At 35.5% G+C, this 24,415-nt stretch overlaps 1 protein-coding gene across 2 annotated transcripts in view; it reads left to right on the forward strand.

The window, feature by feature from the left end:
- The window catches only part of GRM4 (glutamate metabotropic receptor 4), a 3,082,936-nt gene that overhangs the window by 563,063 nt on the left and 2,495,458 nt on the right, over positions 1-24,415 (forward strand). The window lies entirely within an intron of this gene.

The following is a 24,415-nucleotide window of genomic DNA, read 5'->3' on the forward strand; positions in this document are numbered from 1 at the left end:
TAACAATTCTGATAATAAATATTACAGGAAACAGTTCATGAACAGCTTAGAGGCTCAGTCATTTACACTAAGTTCCAGGCACCTGTAATATAGATAAAAAGTTATCAGAATGACACAGGTTGCCATCAGCATGCATTTTCTGAACAATAAGATTTATGAAACTCAGGACTCTGTCATTGCTAGCTTACTGTAATCTTCATTGATTTTCCAAATAGTCAAACATTTTATGAATGAGACCAAAAATATCAGGCAAAGTTAGAGACGTCTTGAAAATCAGGGACAGCTGAAAAGTAGAGCTGTAATCTCTTTTTGATGACAGATGCTGACACACACACACACACACACACACACACACACACACACACACACACACACACACACACACGCACACACACAGTTACTTACACATCCACGCAGCAATATCTTCAGCACTGCATGCTACTTTTTTTTTTTTAAGACTACATGCACACTAGTACTACAGTGCTTGTCTGCTATCTGTCCATTTTGACTGTAACAGACTTCAGAAAGTCACTCTGTCTCTTTTTCTCTCTGATTGGGTCTACATTCAAGCTAACTTAGAGCTGTCACACATCAAAGCAAAGCAGACCATAACTGAAGAGATGAGTGAGATACTTTTTTTGGCATTTGGCCCTCCAGCTAGCACTAGGCCCTAGAGAGCCTTGTGCTGTAACTGTCCCTAGATGGCTAGTTTGACTAACTGCCATCCATCCTACAGTGGATTAATGTGGTGCTAGGCAAAGCACAGACCAGTGGTATGATTACCTGCCAATGGCCAACCTGATAATGCACAGTTTGGCAGTGCTTCCAGGTTCTATAAATGCTGTCTCTCCTGCTAGAAAGTGCTTTTTGACTGAGCGAACTCTGGTCAGAGATTTCACTTTTCCGAACTGGTCTTAAGTCTGTAGATGCAAAAGGCAAAGGCAAGTGTTTTGTTAAATTTTCTTTAATTTGCTTATACCTAAATTCCAGTGCATAGTAATCAAACTCTTACAATTCAAATCTTCATACCGATATGCTGAAAACCCTATCCAGGCTGAATGACCATTCACGATGTGTGAATCTGAATGCCTGAGAGTCTCAAGTGATATGACGAAGCGTCAAAAGTCATTGCATATTACAACAGGTTCTTGCATATCTAAGGCCTGTTTTAATGCAGGTCAGAACTATGCCTTAGTGAAAGTTCATCTCTCAGCGATTTCATCTGGTCTAATAATGGACTATCCCATCTGATTTATCAGTACCCAGATGTTTCTTGTAGGAGTGTTACATGTTAGCTGACAGCCTCTCCGTGAGACTTGCATTTGCCCTGGAAAAGATTTACATTCCTTTTCTTTGATCTAGCTGAGGATTGTGCCTTTAAATTTCCAGCATGGAAGGCCATTTGTTTTTCAGTGACTATCACCTCTACTTATTATATACCATCTTCCATCCTAATGGAATGGCCTTGAAAGCTAACCCACCCTTCATGCCCTTGTGTGTCCTCCTAGTTAGCCTTGACTCAAGCTATACAGCTACCGCTGCACTTCTGTAAGCAGAGTGGCATGACTCTCACATAAGCAGATAAGGTATCACTTAGAGCACCGCTGGAGGAAATGGAGCAGCTGTTTATACATTTTAAGGCAGTATGGCTGGATAGACCACCATTTAAGCAGGCAATACTCCAATGATTCACTAATTGCACTGCCTTTTATAATGATTAACAAATGTAATCATTAAAGGGAAAATCAATACTGGTTCTTTTAAAGCAGCAGCTCTTTTTCAGAAATATTACATCTCAGAATATTTGTGAGGCAGCTACTTGATCCTCAGTTACACGTTTTCCAGCTATACATCAGACCATTTTTCCAAGAACAGAGCCGGTATTACCATTACGGTTCCACAGGCATGGTGTCTCTCTCTCTCCCTTGGTCTAGGGCCAGTATATGTAGTGCTTTAGTAATCTTCAGGTTTTTGATAAGTGATGCACATGATCAAAATAGTATAGCAGTGTAGTGACTTAATAGAGATGCAGACTGTCAAATATAAAGATAACACCTGAAGTAGAGAGTCATTCCCTCACCATGGTAGGATATAAACAAATAAAAAAAGGAGTCAAAAAATTTAGGCTGGATTGATTTGCTTTCTCTCCCTAAGTGCTAATTGTACACCCTTGGGGTCAACAAGTTAGGTGGTACAAGGTGTCTTTTAGAGGAAACTTCTGACCTCTATAGCAAGCAGCTACTACAGGTGTAAGATACTGTAAAGAAGGACAAGACTTTGAAATGTTTTTTATGATATAGATCCCTGATTTTTTTTTAGTAAGAAAACATTGTGATCATTCCATTTCAGAAAAGTGTTAGGACAGGTATGTAAAGAAAGAGGCATTATACCCAGTGAACCGCCTAATGGAAGCTGAGCACAGCGCAAAGGATTACTTCCCGGGAGCTGGATGCTATACACTTTTACTAAGAAGCTATGCAATGAAAAAGGACTTCCTTACAATAATGGATGGGCTGTGATCACAAGACAGTTCACTGTCAGCATAGGTTCCCAGATCCCTGCGTATGGAATCAGCTTTCAGAGGAGTGTTGTCAATGTGAGAGCTACAAGGGAGGTCATGCTTGTCTTGTCTACAAGTCAACTTAATGATCTCTACACAATTATTCCAGTCAATAAGTACAGTCTTCTTTCAGTATGGTTTCAAAGACAGATCACTGTGGACTTGTGTTCTAGTGCCTAGACCCACTGCTTTTGTCAGTTCCATCCCTATTCTAATGTCAGCAAGCACTGATACCAGGTGGTACTAGGACAGAAGGAAAGTATAGTGCTGGCCCAGTATTCTATCCTGTGAACTGTCACTACACATGCTCCTGTCTTGCCAGCATTACATTTGTGCTATACCCCAACCACTGTTCGCCCCAGATTTGTATAACAATGAACCATTTCACAACAGGAGAGTGCTAATTAGTGAAGTATGTCTTATGTACTTTGCTGTATGTGGTTTTCCTGCTGTCCTGTCCCTTGCTGTCATGTCACTGAGTGATTCATAATGGTTTGTCACTCATTAGGCAGGAAGCCAGACCTATCATCATTGCCATATTATAGAAATGAGAGGATCTGATGGTGTGCTAGCATCCATTGGTTGGAGGTTGCCAGCATCACTGTATAGGGGCAGATCATGTTTGACTGTGATAGCTGGTTTGCCTGCTCCACAGGAAATGCCCTTACAAGTAGGGATTTTCCTACCACCCAATCAAGGTGTTTATAGTGCTTGCTAATATGTTGCTCAGTAAAGCATTGCCAAAGATGGGGAGATTGCTAGGCTTCTACGTGCAACAGCATTATGCTGTGTTGTGTGTCTGTAATCCAATAGGCCACCCCACTGGTACAAGCTGGGAAATCAGTGATGCTGGCTTCTTGAAAGACATACAAGTGGGAAGGGAATTGTTTCTTTATAAAATTTGTACACAAAATTGAATGCCAACTTAATACAGTAAGATCACAAATCTGACTTTACCCACAGCTGTTCATAAAACCTTGTGAATCTTTAAAGACTTTATTGTAGGTGTACTGCCTACCATCCCTGCCCCACTTTGCACTAATATTAATGAATAGGGCCCAAAGACTTTTTAAAAGGATAAATCATTCTAGTTACCTGCAGTGTTTACCTATGCACTTATATGGTTTGCAATGTTTGTTCCTGTCAGTTCAGTTTCTCCTTTGAAAGGTATTTTTCCTTTCAGGCAATTTGGTGGCTGACTCATGTTGAGTTACTGAATGACTTTAAACTGAAAGCTATTTAGCAGAAAAACATCAGCAAAAAACAATTTTGTCAATCACCAAAGAAACCTTTTCTTACAGATGATAAGCCACCCTGCACCCTCCTCCTTATGGGGGTACACCACCCCGACTTATATACCAACTCTGTGGTCTCACAATAGTGGGAAAAAGTGCAACATCAACAATCAATTAAAGTGGTTGTCAGTATTGTTTTGATCAAACATCTTTCAGTTTAAAGCTATTTGGCAACATGACATGAACCCTTGTACTAATGCATTATATGTAATTCCATATGCTAGATGCCTTTTTCTTTCCCTGAAGTAAAGATAAACTAGGTCCATACAGAACAGTTTTCTAAACCAATCAAGAGTTCTAACTAACTAAATAAATGATAAGCTTGTAACACTTATCCTTTGGCTACATCAGCTTAATCAAGTTCCAAAGTAGCTGACACGTGGAAACACCCACAAGGCTGAGGAATATCATCTCAGGCTCATTCTAGAGCATGACCATTGCCATAAGTACTTGGGCTCCATGAATAATATCTGACTGTTTTTTGATCGACAATCATAAGTGTGATAAAAAAGAGCATACATTAAAAAAACAGCCAAATCTGAAAGGACTAAAACCTTATAAACAGCCTTTTTCCAGAGGGAGGCTGTACTCTTTATATCTTCAATACAGAGAGCTGTGCCCTCTCACACCCCTCCTAAAACTGTTACTTCTTAGGGAAAGCAGACATCCCAAAATAATGCAATCATTATGTGTAATGACATATCCTGGGAATCTGATTGCACACTACGGTGTCTATCAGTAATGTGTTGCATTTAAGCCAGACACCCAGGGATTAGTTCTCTGTCTGTATATATGCTTACCATGTCTCCACAGTTGGCTTCCGTTCACTGATTCTCTCCAAGCGACTCATTTTGTAGCCACATAAATACCATTATTACATCATTTTCAGTGCATTGCAATAAGAAAAACTACACAAGGATGCCAGACATATTCCTTATGTACATGTTTGTTTGTTTCTTTCGGCTTTTCCCGGTTAGGGGTCGCTACAGCGGAACTCCGGTTCGATAATGATTGGCAGTAGATTTTGACGTGCTGGCTTGCCGGGCCTAATGCACAACCTTCAATGAAGGAACACCCATTCATGCATGTCGCCACACAGAAGATGCTCTAACTGAGAATTGAACGGGCAATGTCTAACTGTGAGGTGACAACGCTACCACAGCACCACCACCGCAGTCCTCCTTAGGTCCTTAGGTACATGTAATTTATGTAAATACTATGCTGGTATGTGTGGGCCCATTTTATAAAACAATCTGGTTGTTTTTTATTTTATTTATTTATTTATTTTTTTTACGTGACCACTTGGACAACAGACTGTCTAACAAAGCTCAGTACATTGCTGTATTCCCGATGTCCTTGTACATTTAACTGCTGCTGTGGAACCATTTTCAGTTACTAATTATTTGTTAATCAGATTAATGTTGATAAAATATCTGCAGGACCTTGATATTACTGTCACCTCAGAGCTACTGTCTGCGCTAACATCTGAGTAGTAGCATCCTGCTATATTTTATTCAGTATGTACTTGCAAGAATTCAGGCAAACTAGACTTGCATATGCGATTTATAAATAATGCTAAAGTGCATATCAGTTAATTTCAACTTTTCTGCTGAAGCTTAAAGCAATATTTTTTCATTAACCAAAGAAGATATAATAGGTTCATAGATTCATAGATATTTAGTACGCTGTTGATCTGAAGAGGTTCTTAAGAAGCCTAGCCTTATATTCCCAAGGTAGTTTTTACACCTTATAGTTTGCATATGAGTAACCAAGAGATGGGCAAGGATATGTTGGGACATTTGCACTTCCACTAAGAATGAGGAATGGGGTGCTAAACCATAGGAGAATTTGTGGTTACCCATTCAGTCATCTAAATTACATTTGAATAGAGTAAGACGAGTACTTTGCTTTATGTGGAGTGGAAGACGGTTCCACAGAAGGGGTATTCTCTATGATATATGCAGGTCCCTCTAACGTGTTCTATTTATTTTGAAAAAGAGATTTAGATCCCTTGAGCAGATATTTATGATACAGTTGGAGTTGCAAATGTGTAACAGATTTGAAAGAATAGGTTCTGCTGAATCTCTGTATGCAAGTCACAATTCAACTCTCAGTAGCCTGTTTTATGATTTAGGCCCTTGACTTTTCTACTAAGAGCTTTGTGATTTTATGACAGGTATTTTGACAGGTACATACTGAAAGGGGCATTACACTCAATGCTTAATGTGAATATCAGGTACAGTGGAATGATTACATCGCTGGATGCAGTACCCTTGGATAAAAGTTGTGCGATGAAAAGGAATTCTTCACAACAGAGGAAGTTCATTGTTGTCATAGGTTCCCAGATGCCTATCTGTATGATAAACATTCAGGGGTGTGTTGTCAATGGAATAGATACAGTGGGAGTCACGTTTGATGAAGGATACAGTTATTCACCTCAGAGCATTTACTTTTACTCCATGATTTTGACAGCGGCTATAATGTATTGTTATTGTTTTCTAATAAGACATTGACCATTTAATGAAGGCTATGAAAGCATTTTTTTTTTCCTCAAGTATTTTTTTTTTATTTTCAATTAAAATAACATTTACATAACATTTTTAAATATCATTTTAAACAACCATATACAATATTTACAATAGCCTGACTTTCAGTTATATACACTGTATGTTATTAAATATAGAATTAACAGATCAGTTATCAGAGATACAATATCGATTATTGCAGAGGGTCCAACAAAGATATAACTTTCTTCCAAGGATTATTTACCAATGGCCTGGGACAGATTCGTAGTTCTTTGATTTTTATTTCCATCAATGCAGTTGTCTTCAGTAAAGTGTAGAATTCTTCCAAGGTCAGGGGTTTATTTGAATTCCACCTTATGGTTACACATTTCCTAGATATAGCAAGTATTGTCCATAACAAATACATATTTGTCTTATTCAGGTTGGGACCTTCATTTACATTTAGTATTATCAATATTTTAGTTAAGTAAAGGATTCATTAAATAAGGCTTGTACAAAAATGATTGATTCCATTCCAATATGATTTAATTTTATTACATTCATAAAAAATATGAATCTAGTCTGCTTTATTTGACTTTTCACACTTCCAGCAAAAAAACATTTTTAGTAGTACTGATCTTTTTAATTCTATCTGGTGTTAAAAATGCTCTATGTAAGTATTTCCAGTTAAATATTTTCCAGTGTGTTAGAGGAGTAATTAACTGATAGTAAGATGTTACTTTTAATTTCTTCTGTTAACTGCAATGACTGACCTTTTGTTAAGAACTGCCAGTATGATCGTTTGGGAATTGTTTTATATGCTATTAACTCTTTATATAAATTTGAAATAGAGTTTTTATTTTCACAACTGTTATATATAAATTCATACAGAAAGCTTATTAGATTTGGAATATCTTTAAATGAGGAATTATTAATTAATCTGTATAAATCTTGAGTGTACATTAGAATGCTTTATAAGGTTAACCAGTCCTGTGTTGGAATATTGTAAGCAGTTTTTATCATATGTATATCTAAAACATTTAATTTATTTACACATTGAAACCAGCATAAGAATGCATTTTGTTCCCAGGAGGTTATTGTTTCCATATATATTTTGTGAGGAAAGTTCTTAGTGATGGTAAATGGGGTTAAAAGGTCAAACCAAAGTTTTAGATCTATGTTTGTATTGACAAGTTTCCTAAAGGAATTGATGCAATGATTAATCAGTGTTGTTTTAGAAGGTTTTGTTATATTATATTGTATACTTATGCATAGTATGTACCAGGGTTTGTTTGATTTGCCTACTATTAAACATTTTTAACAGATTAAATTCATTTGTTAATATAGCCGTTGTTAATTCTTTCCAGTTGGCAAAATAATTTGGGTTTATCCAGTCTATTGTAGTTTTATGCACGTATTCTTTTATATATGTTTCTGTTTCTGGGAAGTTCAATCCTCCTTGTTTCCAGGGTCTAATGTGATAAGTTAGAGCTACTCTATTCTTTTTGGGATACCATAAAAATTTTATTAAACATGAGTTTATTTCTTTAAGAATGCATCTTTCCGGAATTATCTGTATTGCTTAATGCTCCATATAGTATTTTTGGCAATAAGACCATTTTTATGAATTGCAATCTGTCTTCAAAAGATAATATAATTTAGTTCCACTTTTCTATATGTATTTTTATTGTCTCAATAATGTTTTTATAATTTATTAATATTGTTTCATTTATATTTTTGCATAACACTATTCCTAAATAATTTAGCCTAAGTTCTTGTTTTCCTATGATGGATTTATCTGTAACTTGTAGGTCTTTTTTTTATTTTAAAATAGAAATTTTGATTTTGATCTATTAAAGTGTAGACCTGAAATCTTATAAAATTTCCCCATTACTTCTTCTAGCTCTCCTAATGACTCTCTGGAGTTTGATAGGGTTAATAAAATATCATCAGCAAAAAGCATTATTTTAGATATGTACTGGTCATAGACTTCTATTCCTTTTATTCTTGGATTATTGCATATCTGCAAGTATTTCTATAGCCAAAGCAAATAAAACAGGAGAAAGGGGGCATTCTTGTTTAGTACCTTTCATTATATGGATAGATTCTGAGGTGAAAGGACTTAATTTAATGTAGGCTAAGCTATTAATATATATGTTTTTAGTAATAAGATGAAGGGAGGAGGAAATTCAAATAATGCTAAAGTTTTAAATAGATATTCTTAGTTGAGGGAATCAAAGGTTTTTTCTATGTCCAATCCGATTACAAGTGTTTCTCTGTCTTCTTTAATCACATAATCTATAAGAGTAAGTATCCTTTTAATATTATCATGTGTGTGCCTGTTATATAAAAATCCAGTTTGATCATTATTAATTGTCTTTGAAAGTGGGATTTTCATTCTGTTAGCTAGCATTGACATGAATATTTTGTAATCATTATTCAGTAATGATATGGGACTGTATGAGGTGCAAAGGTCTGATGGTTTATTATTTTTTAGAATTGGTGTTATGAGACAATATTTCCATGAGGGTGGTATTTTTGCTTCTGACTTGACTTCTAGCAAAGTTTTATGAAAAAGGGAGATTACTGTTGAAGGGAAGAGTTTGTAAATTTCCGTAATTATACCATCTATCCCTGGAGCTCTGTTAGATTTGCTTTCTTTTATCTTGTCAACGATTTATTTGTAGGATATAAGTTTTTGTAGACCTAGTTTTAAGTTTTCTGGATTTTTTTTTTATATTGATAAGGTTTGTATCTAAGTTTATTTGGTTGGTATCTAAATCTTCTTTTTTGAAGTGTTCCATACAATGGAACTAAAATGCTTCAAGGATGTCTCCTATATCTGATACTTTTTTCCCTTTCTTTTCATGATATATAATACTAATGTTATTTGCTTTAGATTGTATTTTAATTCTTGTAGATAAGTTATGTAGATATCTGGGGGAGGTGGCTAATGAGTTTATTTTTAATTTTTCCAAGGCTAGACAAGTTTTGTGTGTTAGAATTTCATTATATTTTTTATTCAATTCCTCTATTTCTTTTTTGATTTCTGGACAATTCTGATTTTTTTTTAGATTTTGCTGTCAAGAGTCTGGTTTGCAAGTCTAATGATTCAGATTCCCACTCTCTAACTTTGTTTTTGTACCAGCTAAGGGTCTTACCAAATAAATACACTTTTAATGAGTCCCAAACCATGACTCTACTGATTTCTTTTGTATTATTAATTTCAAGAAATAATTGTAGTTCTGACATCCAGGGTCTGAATTCTTTAATTTTCATGATATATGATGGAATGCTAGTTGCACTGGGGTGGTGGTGCTGCGGTAGCATTGTCACCTCACAGTAAGACGTTGTCCTGTTCGATTCTCAACTAAAGCATTTTCTGTCTGGAGACATGCGTGAATGGGCGTACCTTCGTTGAAGGTTGTATGTCAGGGCTGGCAACTCTGTACGTAAAAATCTGCTGCCAATCATTAGCGGACCGGAGTTCCGCTGTGGCGACCCCTAACCTGGAAAAGCCGAAAGATACAACATACAACATGATGGAATGCTAGTTGAGATGATTAAAGGTTTAAACTCTATTTGGAGAGAGTCATGATCTGAGAAGGAGCATGGAACTATTGAGAAGTTGAAGATTTTTGTTTGTAAATCTTGAACTACAAATAATTTGTCTATTCTGGTTTGTGTTCCAAATCTATGGTCTTTATGGGAAAATAATAAGGATTTATCATATTTTACTTTAAAAGTGTCTATTAAATTAAATGAATCAATCCATTTTTTTAAGTATTTTGAAATAGTTGCTATGAGAAAAGACTTCTTGGTGGTTTCAGAAGCTTCTAAGGTACAATTAAAGTCTCCTCCCAGTATAAGATTTCCTTTATAATTGTTGGAAATAAAATCTAGGTTGTTTTTTAACTGTTCCTGCTCCAATTCCTGGAAACCAATATAGATTAGCTAAGGTCCATATTCTGTTATTAAATTTAATTATAACAAATGCTAGTAGACCTTCTTTGACTTCATATTTATAAATAACTTTTGGAGTGATTATGTTTTTCTTCCAGAGAATTGATACTCCTTTTGTCTTTGTTCTATAGGAGGATTGAGCTAAGACTGTATAGTCCTTAGGATTCCAAATAAAGCTATCATTAGTCTTAAAATGCATTTCCTGGACAAATACTATTTGTGCCTAATTTAGATTTAAATATTTTAGCAAGTTTGATCTTTTATTTGCATTATTTAAGCCATTAGTATTTAATGATAAGAATGTTAAATCTATTTCAAGTTATTGTTGGAAGAAACTTTTTGCTTCTTTTTTAATTTTGATTGTAGTAGTTATACCATATTCTCTGATAACATTGGATGTTATTTTTATGTGTGTAAACTTGGGAGTGTAATTTAATGTTCTTTCTTTAAATATAAGTAGGGTAAAATTCTGGTCAGGCTTTTAAAAAGTACTTCTATAAAACAATAATTCTAAAGTATCAAATACAAGTAAATATGAATTTCCCATTAAACATGGAATGAAAGTCATTCCTAATCCAATAGCTAAAGATAGATCTATTGGATTATCACTCATACCTTTAACTAGCAATATCAACTGAGCTCCATATGTTAAATTATTATATGGAGAATTTTCTTAAAAGAGATATGAAATTCTATATTATTCTATTATTGTTCTATAGTATTTTATATATCAGGATGGAATGTTAGTAGTGTAAACAATTATTCTGTTGACTTAGGAAATATCTAATATTTAGTTACCCTTAAGAGATCCCAAACATGTCATATATGTCATTTTGATTAAATTAAATGCAACAGAGGAGCATACACTAAATAAGCCAACAACAAATAGATTATTGCTAAAATAATTTGACTAAAATGACTCTACAGGAGACAATGAGTGATTACCAATGAAATATGAATTTACTGTAGGTGTACTGTCTTCCTTTACTTTCCCACTCTTCAGCTCACCAACTTCAACTTCACTTATGAAAAGACATGGCTTATCAGTGGTATCCTGACTCTGAGTAGAGGCACCCTACATTCTAGTATGCAGTGCTTGTACATATTTATAGATTTACAAAGCAGAGTCTAAGAATGAACTGTGATCACCCTGACAATTTCCATCCTGCATAGGGCACCTCCTGCTTCCAGAATGGGTAATCACATCAGGTCTAGAATGAATGTGAAGGTACCTATATGGTAATCAAGACTTACCTTAGGTAAGTATTAATCAAGTAGTATCTAGAGCATCTTAGAGAGTTCTCAGGACAGTTAGAATACTCTTAAACCTCTCCTCCCTTGACCAAAAGCAGAGATTTCCCTTTCTTTCCCTTGTCTTAAATCAGTAAAGAAATTCAGCAAACATAGGTAAACAGATATAACATTCAGTAGTCCGTCTTGTACATGACTCGCGATCCATTAAACAAGTCCGTGACTAACATCACTTAAGTAAACATTATAAAGACAAATTAGAAATAATTTCCTAGCTCTTTAAATTTTCTGATAAAGCAAAAAGTTAACAATAAACTATTAAGTATAAAGCATTTAAATTTTTCCTTGCATGTATATATTTCTACTTATATTGTAGTGTCAGTAGCTTACTTCACTTCTTCAAATCATTCCTTTTTCAATTCAGGTTTTGTTTTGTCAAAACAGCAACAATATTTCAAGGGCACAATTAATATTTAGACTGATGTTTCAAATAAATAACTTGTCAGTTGCCAATTGAGTTAGTTTAGAATATATAGTTAGTGCAAATATAGCATGTTGCAAAAATATGTATTTTTTCGTGTGCTCTAGAGACTGTCATATGCAAGTGACATATATAATGTAGCATATATAGAGTAGATAGCTTATGGATTCACGTTGTTAAAGTAAATTATTCTTATTAATCAGGCAGTTTCATTTAAATTCACAAGTAATTTGGGGACATTTCAGTTGAGTTTCCAGGAATGTGTAGTCCAATGTGAGTAACTGAGTCCACTTTTCCTCATAAACATATGTCACAATTCATTAAATTAAGCAGAGTCTAACATCTGGCTAATAATCATTATAAAGACAAAGAATAGTAATTTCCTAGCTATTCAAACTTTCTGATATCACAAAATGTTGACAGTAAGCTATTTCCTTGTGAATATACATTTTTACTTTTACTGTAGTGTCAAGAACTGTCTTTGAAATCTATGCATTACTTCACTTCTTTCAAATCATTCATTTTACAGTTCACATTATATTTTGTCAAAATGTCAATAGCATTTCAAGGGCACATTTAATATTTAAACAGATAATTTTAAATGAATAGCTATCAGTTGCCAGGTGAGTTTGTACAGTGTGAGGTAACTGCAAAAATAACATGTTGCAAAAAGTAATATGTATCTTTTTATGTGCTCTAGAGACTGACAATTTCAAGTAACATATAAAATGTAACTTTCACAGTGCAGACAGCTTGTGGAATCAGCAATTTAAAATGAGTAATACTTTTTAATCAAGCAGCTACATTTCAGTTCACATGTAGTTTGGGGACATTTCAGTTGTGTTTCTAGGAATATGTAATGCTATGAGGATAAATCATAAAATATATACAGATAGTCCTATTATGTATTTATTTTACCTTATTTAGGTTGTTTTTCATTTTAATAACTAAGCAACATTACTTTTCTTATTATTTGTTATTTGTGAGGCTAAATGCACTTTGCAGATTCAGTGTCCTTAGAAACTGCAGCAGCTCTATTCCAAAACTGATTGATTACTTGATATTAAATTTACAGCATAAAGTTTCTGATAACTTTTACAGTGTAGATTCATACTGAATTATTTCAACTTCCTCTATGGGGGACCACCACTCCAACAAGATAAACAATATATTGAATAGTCAATTAATGAATGTTTTGCTCCAGTGGCCAGGAAAATAATAACTAGAAATTGATTTCAGGACACACCTCCTTTCATTCAATGAATTTAAAATATTATATGTATAATGTTATAATAAAAGCAGCACAATTAGGAACAACTAGAAAACAAAAACATCATATTATATTATATATTTTACAAAAAAAATTAAAAAAAAAAAAAATTCTAATTTCATGGTATTTTAGTTTAATTAATTGATTAATTGAGTGTGATTGTTTTGTCTTTGTAGTTTTTTTTTTTGTTTTGTATTATAATAATAATAAATTTTAATTACTTTGTATAAAATTGTTATGATATTTCTTGATATTTCTAAAAAAAGAAACTGCAGCAGCTGTTTACTGTTGCTATGGCAACACAAATAGAATGTGAAGAAAACTTCCCTTCTCTTAACAAACAGTACGTTTTCCCTCCTTTTTTATGTATTTGTTAATACTAAAAGGAAATAATTCAAAGGACAAAAATGTACATGAATGGAACATTTCAGAGTTAATCACGAACATGTCCCTAATCCAAATAAGCATAACAGTGACTATCATTAATCTAATAAATATTGTAATAACAATTAATTAAGTTCACTATTCCAATTAGTCTACCTTAAAACTAGATTATTTTAGACTTATTTGTCTATGTATAGATAGTGAGTTATTAAATATATACAGACTATATTAGTATAGTAAATAGGAGAGAATTTAGAAAGGGAGACAAGGTGCAGTTAAAATAAATAAAGAGAAAAGAGAGAAGAGAGAAAGAAAAGAAAATTAAGAGAAAATACACATATACTATGTATGTTAATTTACAGTATAAATATTTTATGTGGTATATAACCCTCCTTCTGTGAAAGAAAATTATTGTTTTACATACCTGAGGTAATGTGAAAACTCTCGTGTGTCATCTATTTTCAAAAACTATAAAGATTCCAGTAGTTAGTTACCTTTGTTTTAAAATTCCAAGCAGTAAAATTGGTCCTTTAAAGTAATGTTAAAACAATTCATATCATAGTAGATGCTTTGAGAGATTTGGCTGTAACAGTATCAGTCTTTTGCTTCTTCTTTTTGACATCTGTCCAGACATTTGTTTCTTTTGTTCTCTTGAGAGAAGGTGACATCCAATCCATATCTTCTGGTAAAGTAATCACATTATTAGTTTTAATAAATGAAGAGGCTTCCTCTAAATCAGTAAAAGTCCTCATCTCGTTGGCATACAGTATTCTTATCTTAGCTGGATATGCAAGTTGTGCCTTGATGTTATTTTGTTTCAGAAACTTTATCATTAGCCACACTTCTTTCCTTTGTTCCATTATTCTAGATGAATAGTCGTTATCAAATCTTATCAGGCTCTGTTTCTATTTTAGAGGTGCCTTCCTCCAAGCAGATCTTGAAATCAGTTCCTTGTCCAAGTATGAAAGAAATTTGACAATTATTGAACTAGGATGAGAGTTTGAGTTAGTGGCATGTTTCCCAAGAGCTCTGTGTGCCCTTTCAATGCCAAGGAAAGTCCTTCTTTTAAATTTAAAAAGTCAGGGATCCAGCTTGATAAAAAGGAAATAATATCCTCACCTTCTGTGTTTTCAGGTAATCCGAAAATCCTGATGTTATTTCTCCTCTCCCTATTTTCCAGGTAATCTACTTTATTAACCAACCAAGTGGTTTGTTTAAAAGCAGTTCTTTCTGTGCTTCCTCTTCCTTAAGTGTGCTTTCTAAGTCATTTAGAGAAACCTCTATTCCTGTTATCCTTGTCTGGTGTTGTAGAATTTCCTTGAGGGTGTCAGCCTGTTTTTGACTGCTTGTTTTAAGATTTTCCAGGTTCTCTTTAAAATCATCCATCTTCAAAGACAGCTCCTGCAGGGTAGATGCCATCTGTTGTAATTCCTTCTTTAAGGCAGCATCCTGGTGAGAATTCTTTGAGTTGCTCATTTTAACAAGTGAATATATCTCCAAGCTTTTTGACAGGAAATTATTTGTAAAACTTCACCAAAGTTTCTAATTATGTAAATTAGACCTTTATCTATAAGATTTTAAACTTTGAAGGAAAAAAAAAGAATATTTTTTCCTGTCTTATTTAACTAGTTATAAGGATGCTAAAATACTGCTGCTTTCAGTTCGCCATTCAGGCTCCACCCCCACAAAAGCATTTCTGACATCATGGCATAGTGTCCTGGAACTCTACATGTTTGTTGTTTTTTTGTTATTAATATATAGGTAAACTAGTGCCAGGATTCACTTATCACCTAAATAGCTTAAGCCTCAGCCATTCCTTACTCACTATCATTGCTATTCATTGGATCTGTGACAATTAGCTTAACTTCAGGCCTTTTACATCATGCTGCAATAGATAGGTCCATTTACCTTGGAAACTGCAATGCAGTGAGTGTGGTTGTAGCTTACAGGTATGCACCAGGCAGGGCTCATCTAACGACCCCCTACAGTAAAAATACACTACCTAGTGAAGTAACCTATGGACCAGTACTATAGCCACAATGGTAGTTGTCTTGCTGTGAAATAAAATTGTATTGACCTTCCCAGGCAGCACGTATTTATTTCCCACCCACGGTTGCTGTTAGGCTAATCATACAATGCAATACATTTTACTTTCAGCAAAGTAAGCAGCTAACAATATTTTTTGCAACAAGGCATGAAATACAGAAACAATTATCAAATGCAGTGTGCGCTGTTAAGAACTATTAAATGTAATTGTACAGGGAGACCACTCACTCAGATTTCACAATATTATAACTGCATTTCTTATGCTCTGGATTAAGATTTGTGGCAAGGATAGTGTATTGTGGCAATGATAGTGTATTTTGTGTGTGTGTGTGTGTGTGTGTGTGTGTGTGTGTGTGTGTGTGTGTGTGTGTGTGTGTGTGTGTGTGTGTGTGTGTGTGTGGCTATCTAGCAGAGTTCTACAAAAGTGCATTAATCAAAACCATGCTCTAATTTCCTAGTCTCAAAGGTAATTCTATCTGTATCTCTATCTCTAAAAATGTACTAGAACAATTCTAAATTTTACAAGGCTGACAGTTAGCCATCCCTACTTTAATTTTGGTGTACCACTATCTACATACAAAATTCCAGTCTTACTATACATGGCAGTCAGACATTTCTGCCTACAGAAGCTGCACAGTCTGAGCCCCTAACCCCCACCACCACCACCACCACACAGACATACAGACACATACAACCACTGTAAAACGAACACGTTATACATTTTTTTGCTCCATCTCAGCTTGTTACATCCTGCCAACTGCCTGCAATTAGAGTATTTGATCAAATGTACATTTGACTGAAAGAAAAATCAGTAGGTATAAATGACTCAAGTACAAATGACTGAAAATCCATTTCATCAAAAACGTTCTAAATGACATATACACAATAACGAGCTCTTTTACTGTTGGGACAAGCCCCCTTGCACCCCCTCCTTTATTATATATTCTAACTCTGGAGTCACACACCCATGGATGAAACAGAAAACACCACATACACTGAATCTGTGCTGACACATAAGCACAACTCTCTATAAATCTGAGGATACACTCTGATGATAGACATTACCAATCTACACAAAATCTTCTAAATCACTACCCTAACAACTCCTGTTATCAAAAACATTACCAAAAACACCATCTTTAGATTTATGCCTCCAATGATTATAATATTCTTACTCCTCTTCTACTCATCTATAATATTTTCTCCTATAGCACCTTGCCCTCATCCTTTGATGTTTCTCACAGCTTATTACATAGAACAGATCCACTAAAATCCCCACTTCCGCAGCCATAATCTCCAGGACACTTACTATGACCCAGCCTCCTCCATTGACAGCTATATGGGGTGATGTTTCTCTTCTTCCTTTCTGGCCTCTTAGCTGATGCACTCCTTTACACAGATTATAACTCAGTCTTCATCTGCCCATTTTTTTTCCTGAACAACCTATACTCAGGAACTTCCATGTTAGATCTTTTCAGTGGGATGTGCCTCCTTGACCATGTAGTTCCAATAAACTAAAACATCTTTATTACCTTAATTCTGATGGTGAAAAATCCTGCATGTTATGCTTTATCCATACAGTGGCTATGCCAAAAGAACATCCCTGGGTGCACTTTTTAAGGAAGTACTCCAGCAGCTTGTGAGGTACAACCTCTGTCGGTTCACATAGTTTGATCCCAGATGACCCATCCTACTGCTCTTTGATTACTGATGGGCCATATTCCTCCCAACCATTTCATACTAGAGACTGTTCTCTGAAGGATGTAGTGCCTCCTGGGCCCATGTACAATTCCACATTTCCTATTAAGGTCACCTCCTGTTTCACTGTCCCTAGGGATATAGAAATGGTGCTTATCATGCATTATAAGGTCTCATTGCTTAAAAGTGATGAGACCTTTATGACCTGCTTTTTAGAAAATGGGGTAATGCTTTCCTACTGAAAATAAATACAGATATGTACACATGTAAGCAAAGAATAAGTTACATACAGTGAAACACTGGAATAAATTATATACATGTACAACATCCTACATACTCAGCTTCACAAAGAGTGAAGCATTATTACCTTAGGATTGGAACTTGTCCAAGATGGACTGTGGCCTAAATATGTTTTGCTCGACGTATTGCCTCATGTACTGTACCAATGCTCTATCTGACTATGAATTTAGACATCGCATAGTATTTAACAGTGTTCTATTAATGTAAAAGTATCATTACACAAATTCCACTGGACAGTGTAACATCATGAGGCACTGCCCAGATAACTGAGAATAAGCAATAAAGCCTCTTATTAAGCTACACAAAGGTTGTTGTACAACTACTACTCACAAGAAACTTTGTATTACAAGTATGGTGTTAATCGTGACAGGGCAGCTTCAGTAATATTCATTTCTTCACAACTGTCACTGATGTGCTAGCCATTAATAACTTTTTAGGTGATAATTGTGCCTGTTTCTTCTCCATCCTTTTTATTATGTTTCCTTGTCATTAGTTCAGTTAATGCTTAGCTGCATTTAATAGCTGCTTGCTACCTTGGAGAACCAGAAAATCATTCCACAGTCTTCTGGATTTATGTGTTGCATGAAAGATTTCCTCCCTGGGTACCCCATGAAAATGGGTGTCACCCAGTAGGGCTAACCTAAATAAGTAAAACAATACAAATACTTATTTCATATGCCTGGTGTTGCATATGTGGTGGTGACATATGTAAGTGATACATGTTTGTGTGTGTTTATGTCTATTTGTGAGTGTGTGTTTGTGTTTGTGTGTATATATATATATATATATATATATATATATATATATATATATATATACCTATGTCTATAACTGCATATTTATATATATATATATATATATATATATATATATATATGTGTGTGTGTGTGTGTGTGTGTGTGTATATTGAAAGAGAGAGAGAGAGAGAGAGAGAGACAGACAGAGTGTACAGTGACCCCATTAATTAATGTAATGCAGTATGTGTATATAGAAGTGCAATGCCTTCCCTGGAATTTACCTTACTAAGTATATTAAACAATTGTAAAGATTGCAAAGGTTCTTAGCCAGTAGAGGCTGGTGACTTCAAACCAAAGGGGGACTGCAGGAGACAGCTGAATGGGTGGGCCAATGGGGAGGGGGTCTGGCTAACTAGAAAGGGGTGGAGCTATGCTAACACACAAAAACTGGGACTTTAATTAAATATGCTGCCCTGAGTGTCACTGCCAAACTGTCATTATGAGAGTCCAATCAAGACAAAATGAATTGTAGAAGAAAAAAAATATTTCAATACATTGGCTACATGACAGCTTACTTAATATCTAAATGGAAACAAAAAGGTTGTGAGGCATGAAAAAATAAATTACTTTTTAAAAGCATTACTGGAATGCCAGTCAAAATCAGGTATAAAAAAACAAGCAGCACTCAACTCAAACCACTTCTCCTTGCACTGCATTTCTAATTATAATTTATATTCAGCTTTATAAAAGTACCAAGTAACATGCTAAAAGTAGCAATAGCCCCACTTGTAAAAATGTTTCTTATCCAAAAAAGACCTGCTGCCTGACAGCAACTATCTACTTGTTTCATGGGGAAAATATGATCAAAGTAAAAAATGAATAGCAAACAAGAAACAAGCTCAAGATAAATTGCTTAAAGAATTACTGCACAGGTTATGGACCACACATGATGGATTGGCATTCTGTTTAGTTTACGGGTAAAGCCTGCGAAGATGACTGCAAGTCTCCAACAAATGTAATGAGCTTATGAAAATACTGTAATCCTGTCCTTTATTACAAATACTGTCATATGCATTTCAATACCTAAGGCTTATACGCTATCTAGTTATGTAAATATTCTCTGCATGGCAACAACAAAAAGGCTTTCAGTGTTGGTAATTCTTTAACAGTATGCTTACTAAAGCTTACTTGGATCTTACAGTCTCAGACAAGTTTACCTGATGGTCATTAAAGCATTGCTACTTAAACACAGAGCAACAGGCACTGCAATGACATGCATTTTCTGAATATGAAGCATAAATCAACAGTATAAAAATATGACAGAAAACCAAAACATTCTGCAAAATCAAGGACAGATGAAAAGCCACTGTAGTACTTGTGTCTACCTTGGATGGGGGGGATACTCTGTACATTTACACTGCATAACTGCTCCTTGCCTTGCTTGGACACATCCAGAGCCACTACATGGGTGAGTGGGGAGCAACAAGTATGTCACAATTTGAAATGTCTCTGGCTGACGGTGATGGTCCTGAAACATTTGTCATACCTCTCCGCCTCAGAGCAAGAAATCTGGACAAAGCCATAAACAGAAGTGGGACAAAGGCCCAAAAATAAGGATAATTTTTAAATATTGCTCTTATAAACTTAGGAAGATAATAGAATAGTAGGTATTGCATTAGTATGCATTTTCCGAAGGGTATGAAATCTGAAATGCAAATGTCTGTCATTATTTTGTAACTTCATTCTTTAATGATTTGCCACTAATTTGCCAGAAAACCACAATTTTATGTAAAACGGACCAAAAATGTGATGCAAAAATATAAAATACCCAGAGCTGGGAACCTGTCAAAGAAGGGATACTTTTTTATCTTCAGCAGCTGACAAAATAAGAGAATCTACATGCATTTCTGAAATTAAAAGTAATCTATAACTCTGATCATTACAATAATTTATTAATTGTAAACCCTCCACGTTTTCTTCCAAATTTGCCATTTTGTGGAGGGATTATTAGGGGGAGAGCAACATTTTCAGCCAAAAATCAAAGACAGTTGAGAGGTTTGGATATACCTGATTCTATAAAGTGATTTATTTGCATGTACCTCTCATTCTCTTAATGCAGGAAATCTGGACAAGGCCAAATATATTGGGGGAACATACAAACAGTACTAAAAATTGCTCTTGTATAAACTTAGCCAGTTGACAGAACAAAGGTCTTGCATTAGCATGCATTATTCTGAAGAGTATGAAGTTTGAAACTCAATGTTTGTCATTATTTAGTGACATCATGCCTAAATAATTTGCCAGAAAACCACAAATTTTATGAGGAATAAACCAAAAATAAGAAGCAAAAATCTATTAATTCTGCAAAAATTTGGACATTTAAGAGGTATAGTTAAGCTGGGACAGTCTGAGTTTGCTGCCCACCCTCACAAAATCATTGTCTAATCGGGCCTCCCCCCTGCAGCTATTCCAATGTCCCATTACTTGGCTATTTCACCCCATTTACCGTAAACACTGTACTATGCATACTGCTTTACTTCTACGATGATTTGGATTTCATTTAAAAGTTTTATTTTACATTTTACAGCACAAACACTAATAGACATCTGCTAAACAAAGCAATGCAGTCTCAAAATGAAAATAGAATTACCATTAAAACTTCTGTGCCCTTGAAATTCACATTGATTGAAACAGCATTGAAACCCACATTCAAAGAAAATACATCTGGCCAGTGGCAGATAAAAATTAACTTTGGGCTGTTTCAAATCATAGGCTCCTTGCACAGGAAACATACATATGTTCTTTAATACACCTTCCTAATTGTATTAAATTATATTCCTCTTATAATACAGTACAGCTGTTAGACGGCATTTTAAATTTATTTTGTTGAACATTTTTCCAGTAAACAATGAAACAAAACGCATGAACTAATAATGACATAAGTGCCCAGTTAAGAACATTTCTATCATAAAAGTCTACTCAAACTTCTATGATCCACCAGTATCAGTAAATATAACAACTTTATATTTCATTGTTTCATCTACAAATAAAGTGCATGTTGCCATTGAGGAATAAATTGCCTATGTTACAATAAAAATCGATAAGCTAGTAATATTGCAATAGAGGATGGATGGCAAACTCAAAACAGGTTAATCGTTACTAGATATCTCCACCAAAGAGGACATTTGCAGGACTGCAGCATCCATCCCCTTTAAAAGTACAACACAGTACAGTATCAGCAATGCATCTGTATACTATGGGAGTGGAACCCACAGCTTTCTGCATCAAAAGCAAGTACACTACCTGTTGTGCTATTAACAATACAAGCAGGCTCAGCATAAGCTCTCAGCTCCTTGTAAACTCCACTTGGCACTCAACTGTATCTCTCAACTTTGAAGCACAAGAAATCTGGAAAAAGCCAGAATTTGGGGGGGGGGGGGCAAAAGCTGAAAAACTAGGGACACATTTTAAACATTGCTTGTATAATCTTGGACAGTTGCTAGAATAAAATGCTGTGTTACTACCATGCATTTCACTGCCAAGTCTTGAACCCTGGACCCTGTGCACTACTGTCAGAGCAACACATCACTATGCCAAATCAGCTGTTTCTTGAAAGACGGGTAGATTGAAACTTAACTGGCTATCATTTAGTGAATTCAGTTCTCATCATAGCTCTCAACCTCTTAGCACAAAACACCTAGACAAAGTCAATAATGGGGGACTACAGCTCCCAAACATATTCAGTGAATTCAGTTCTCACCATAGCTCTCAACCTTTTAGCACAAAAAACCTGAACAAAGCCAACAATGGGGGAGTACAGCCCCCCAAAATAGGGACACATTTCAAATATTGATCTTATAAACAGAATATTGGTAGAATAAAAGGTTTTGTGTTACCATGTACTTTCTGAAGAATATGAAGTCTGAAATTGAAATGCCTGTCATTATTCAAAATCCAGAAAACCACAAATTTCACAAGAACAAAAATATGAGGCAAAACTTTTACAAGTGGTGGTGGGTAGGGAATTCAAGCTCTTGCTACCCCTTTGCAAGGTACAGGGTTTGAGTCTAGCCACCAGGTATATTTAACTGGGGCATTTTATACACAGGGCATTTTACACACACACACACACACACACACACACACACACACACACACACACACACACATCCTGCAGTAAAAGCCCGCAAGAGTAAGCTGCTACCCAGACTGCAGACATTGCAGTTCAATCCCCTTCCAGTCTATGCAGTTACAACTGCATAAACATCTGGGATCTCTGCTGTTGAATGCTGTGTTCCTAATCTGGACTGCTGGTGAGACAGTCCAGATTCTATGAGCATGCTCCATGCTAGTGAGACAGTCTGGATTCTGTGCACTTGCTCCAGACTGGTTCACCAGCAGTCCAGATATTGGGAAATGTTGTGAGTGCGCATGCGTGACTCGCTTTGTTTTCTTTATGTTTTACTTTTATTTTTTACTTTTCTTTTCTTTTCATTTTTAAAGCTGGGGGGGGCTGGAGTCCTACAACCCAATAGCATGAGCCGCCCCTGTTCTTAGCTAAAAAGATTAAGGGCTTTAAAAGACCTGAACAATCAGGAGACACTGGTGTCTATATCACTTTACTCAGTATAGTACAGACACTGTAGGATTGTTATTTGGTTTATTTATAGAGAAGTAAGGGATCCCACTATCTAAGAACTCTTATAACTTCAAAAATCAAAGAGTCACACTATCATGAGAGCCAGAGTCTAAACCAACTCCAGCAAATAAATAGGACAAGGTGGAGGGATAGATTCTTCACTCAGTGCCTATGTCTTTGCTAGAACAACTTTCCCCTCCAAATTAAGCAGTATGACACACTGTCTACCTTTACATAGTAGCTAAACAACTGGACAGGCACTGAAAAATTCACTCCTGGTCTCAATGGGCTGACCCCTCCTCCCTTGAAAATGGAGGTAAGACCTAAGGCAAAGTGGAAATGGTTTCCTTGTTCAGTTGCCTTGTAACTGCTACAATTCTATGTATAGGATATATGTTTATCATTGGTTCATATACATCACCGCAGTTTAAAGTACTGGATTATTTCATCGGTACTTACTAAATTGACATTTTCAGGTAAGTGGATTTTTAAGTGAATGAATAAATACAGATAGCTGCATGTCATTGATTTGCACTGTATCTAGTTATTCATATCCATTGGGGGGTCAGTATAAAGGTTAAGATATGTTCCTTGTATTTACAAGATACAGAGTTTGATTCTCACCTTTCAAAGGAAAACTGGCTAGGCTTGCATGGCCCTTTTGTGATGAGGTGGCACACCTCATCACAAAAGGTTTCTCATCCAGAAAAAAAGAGGTCATTGTTCCCCTCTACTCATCACTCATTAGACCCATTATAGAGTACAACACCCCTTTTGGCATGTACCTCACAAGACATCTACAACAACTGGAAAGGCCACAAAAATACCTCCCAAAGAGGATTACTGGCCTCAAACCGATGCCTTATGCAGACCGTCTCAAAAAACTCCAGCTGTACTCTGTTGCATATCGCCTGCTCAGAGGCTATCTTTGCCCAACATACAAAGCTATGTCAAACCCAGAGCTGTTGGACATGCTCCACTTAAAGAAATCCCAATCCCTCCAAGCTACACACTCTAGGGACCTAAACCTTGTCACCACAATAAACAGAACATGCTGGAGGGATATATTCCTGTCCCAGAGACTTCCCATACTCTGGAACAGACTACCTATCTATGTCAAACAGAGCTCCTCATTAGCACTCTTCGAGAAAAATCTTGATGATTGGATGGGTAATAGGAAATTCAACCCAGGGATCACTTCTGTGGTTCTGCTTGACAGGGGCACAGGAAATAATTTTCTTGGGTGGCGAAAGCCAGGGTACCTTTTTGGCTAGACTTGTATAGGCC

This window comes from Protopterus annectens, chromosome 7.part0, assembly GCF_019279795.1.
Source record: "Protopterus annectens isolate FY-2018-M chromosome 7.part0, PAN1.0, whole genome shotgun sequence".
NCBI lineage: Eukaryota > Metazoa > Chordata > Ceratodontiformes > Protopteridae > Protopterus > Protopterus annectens.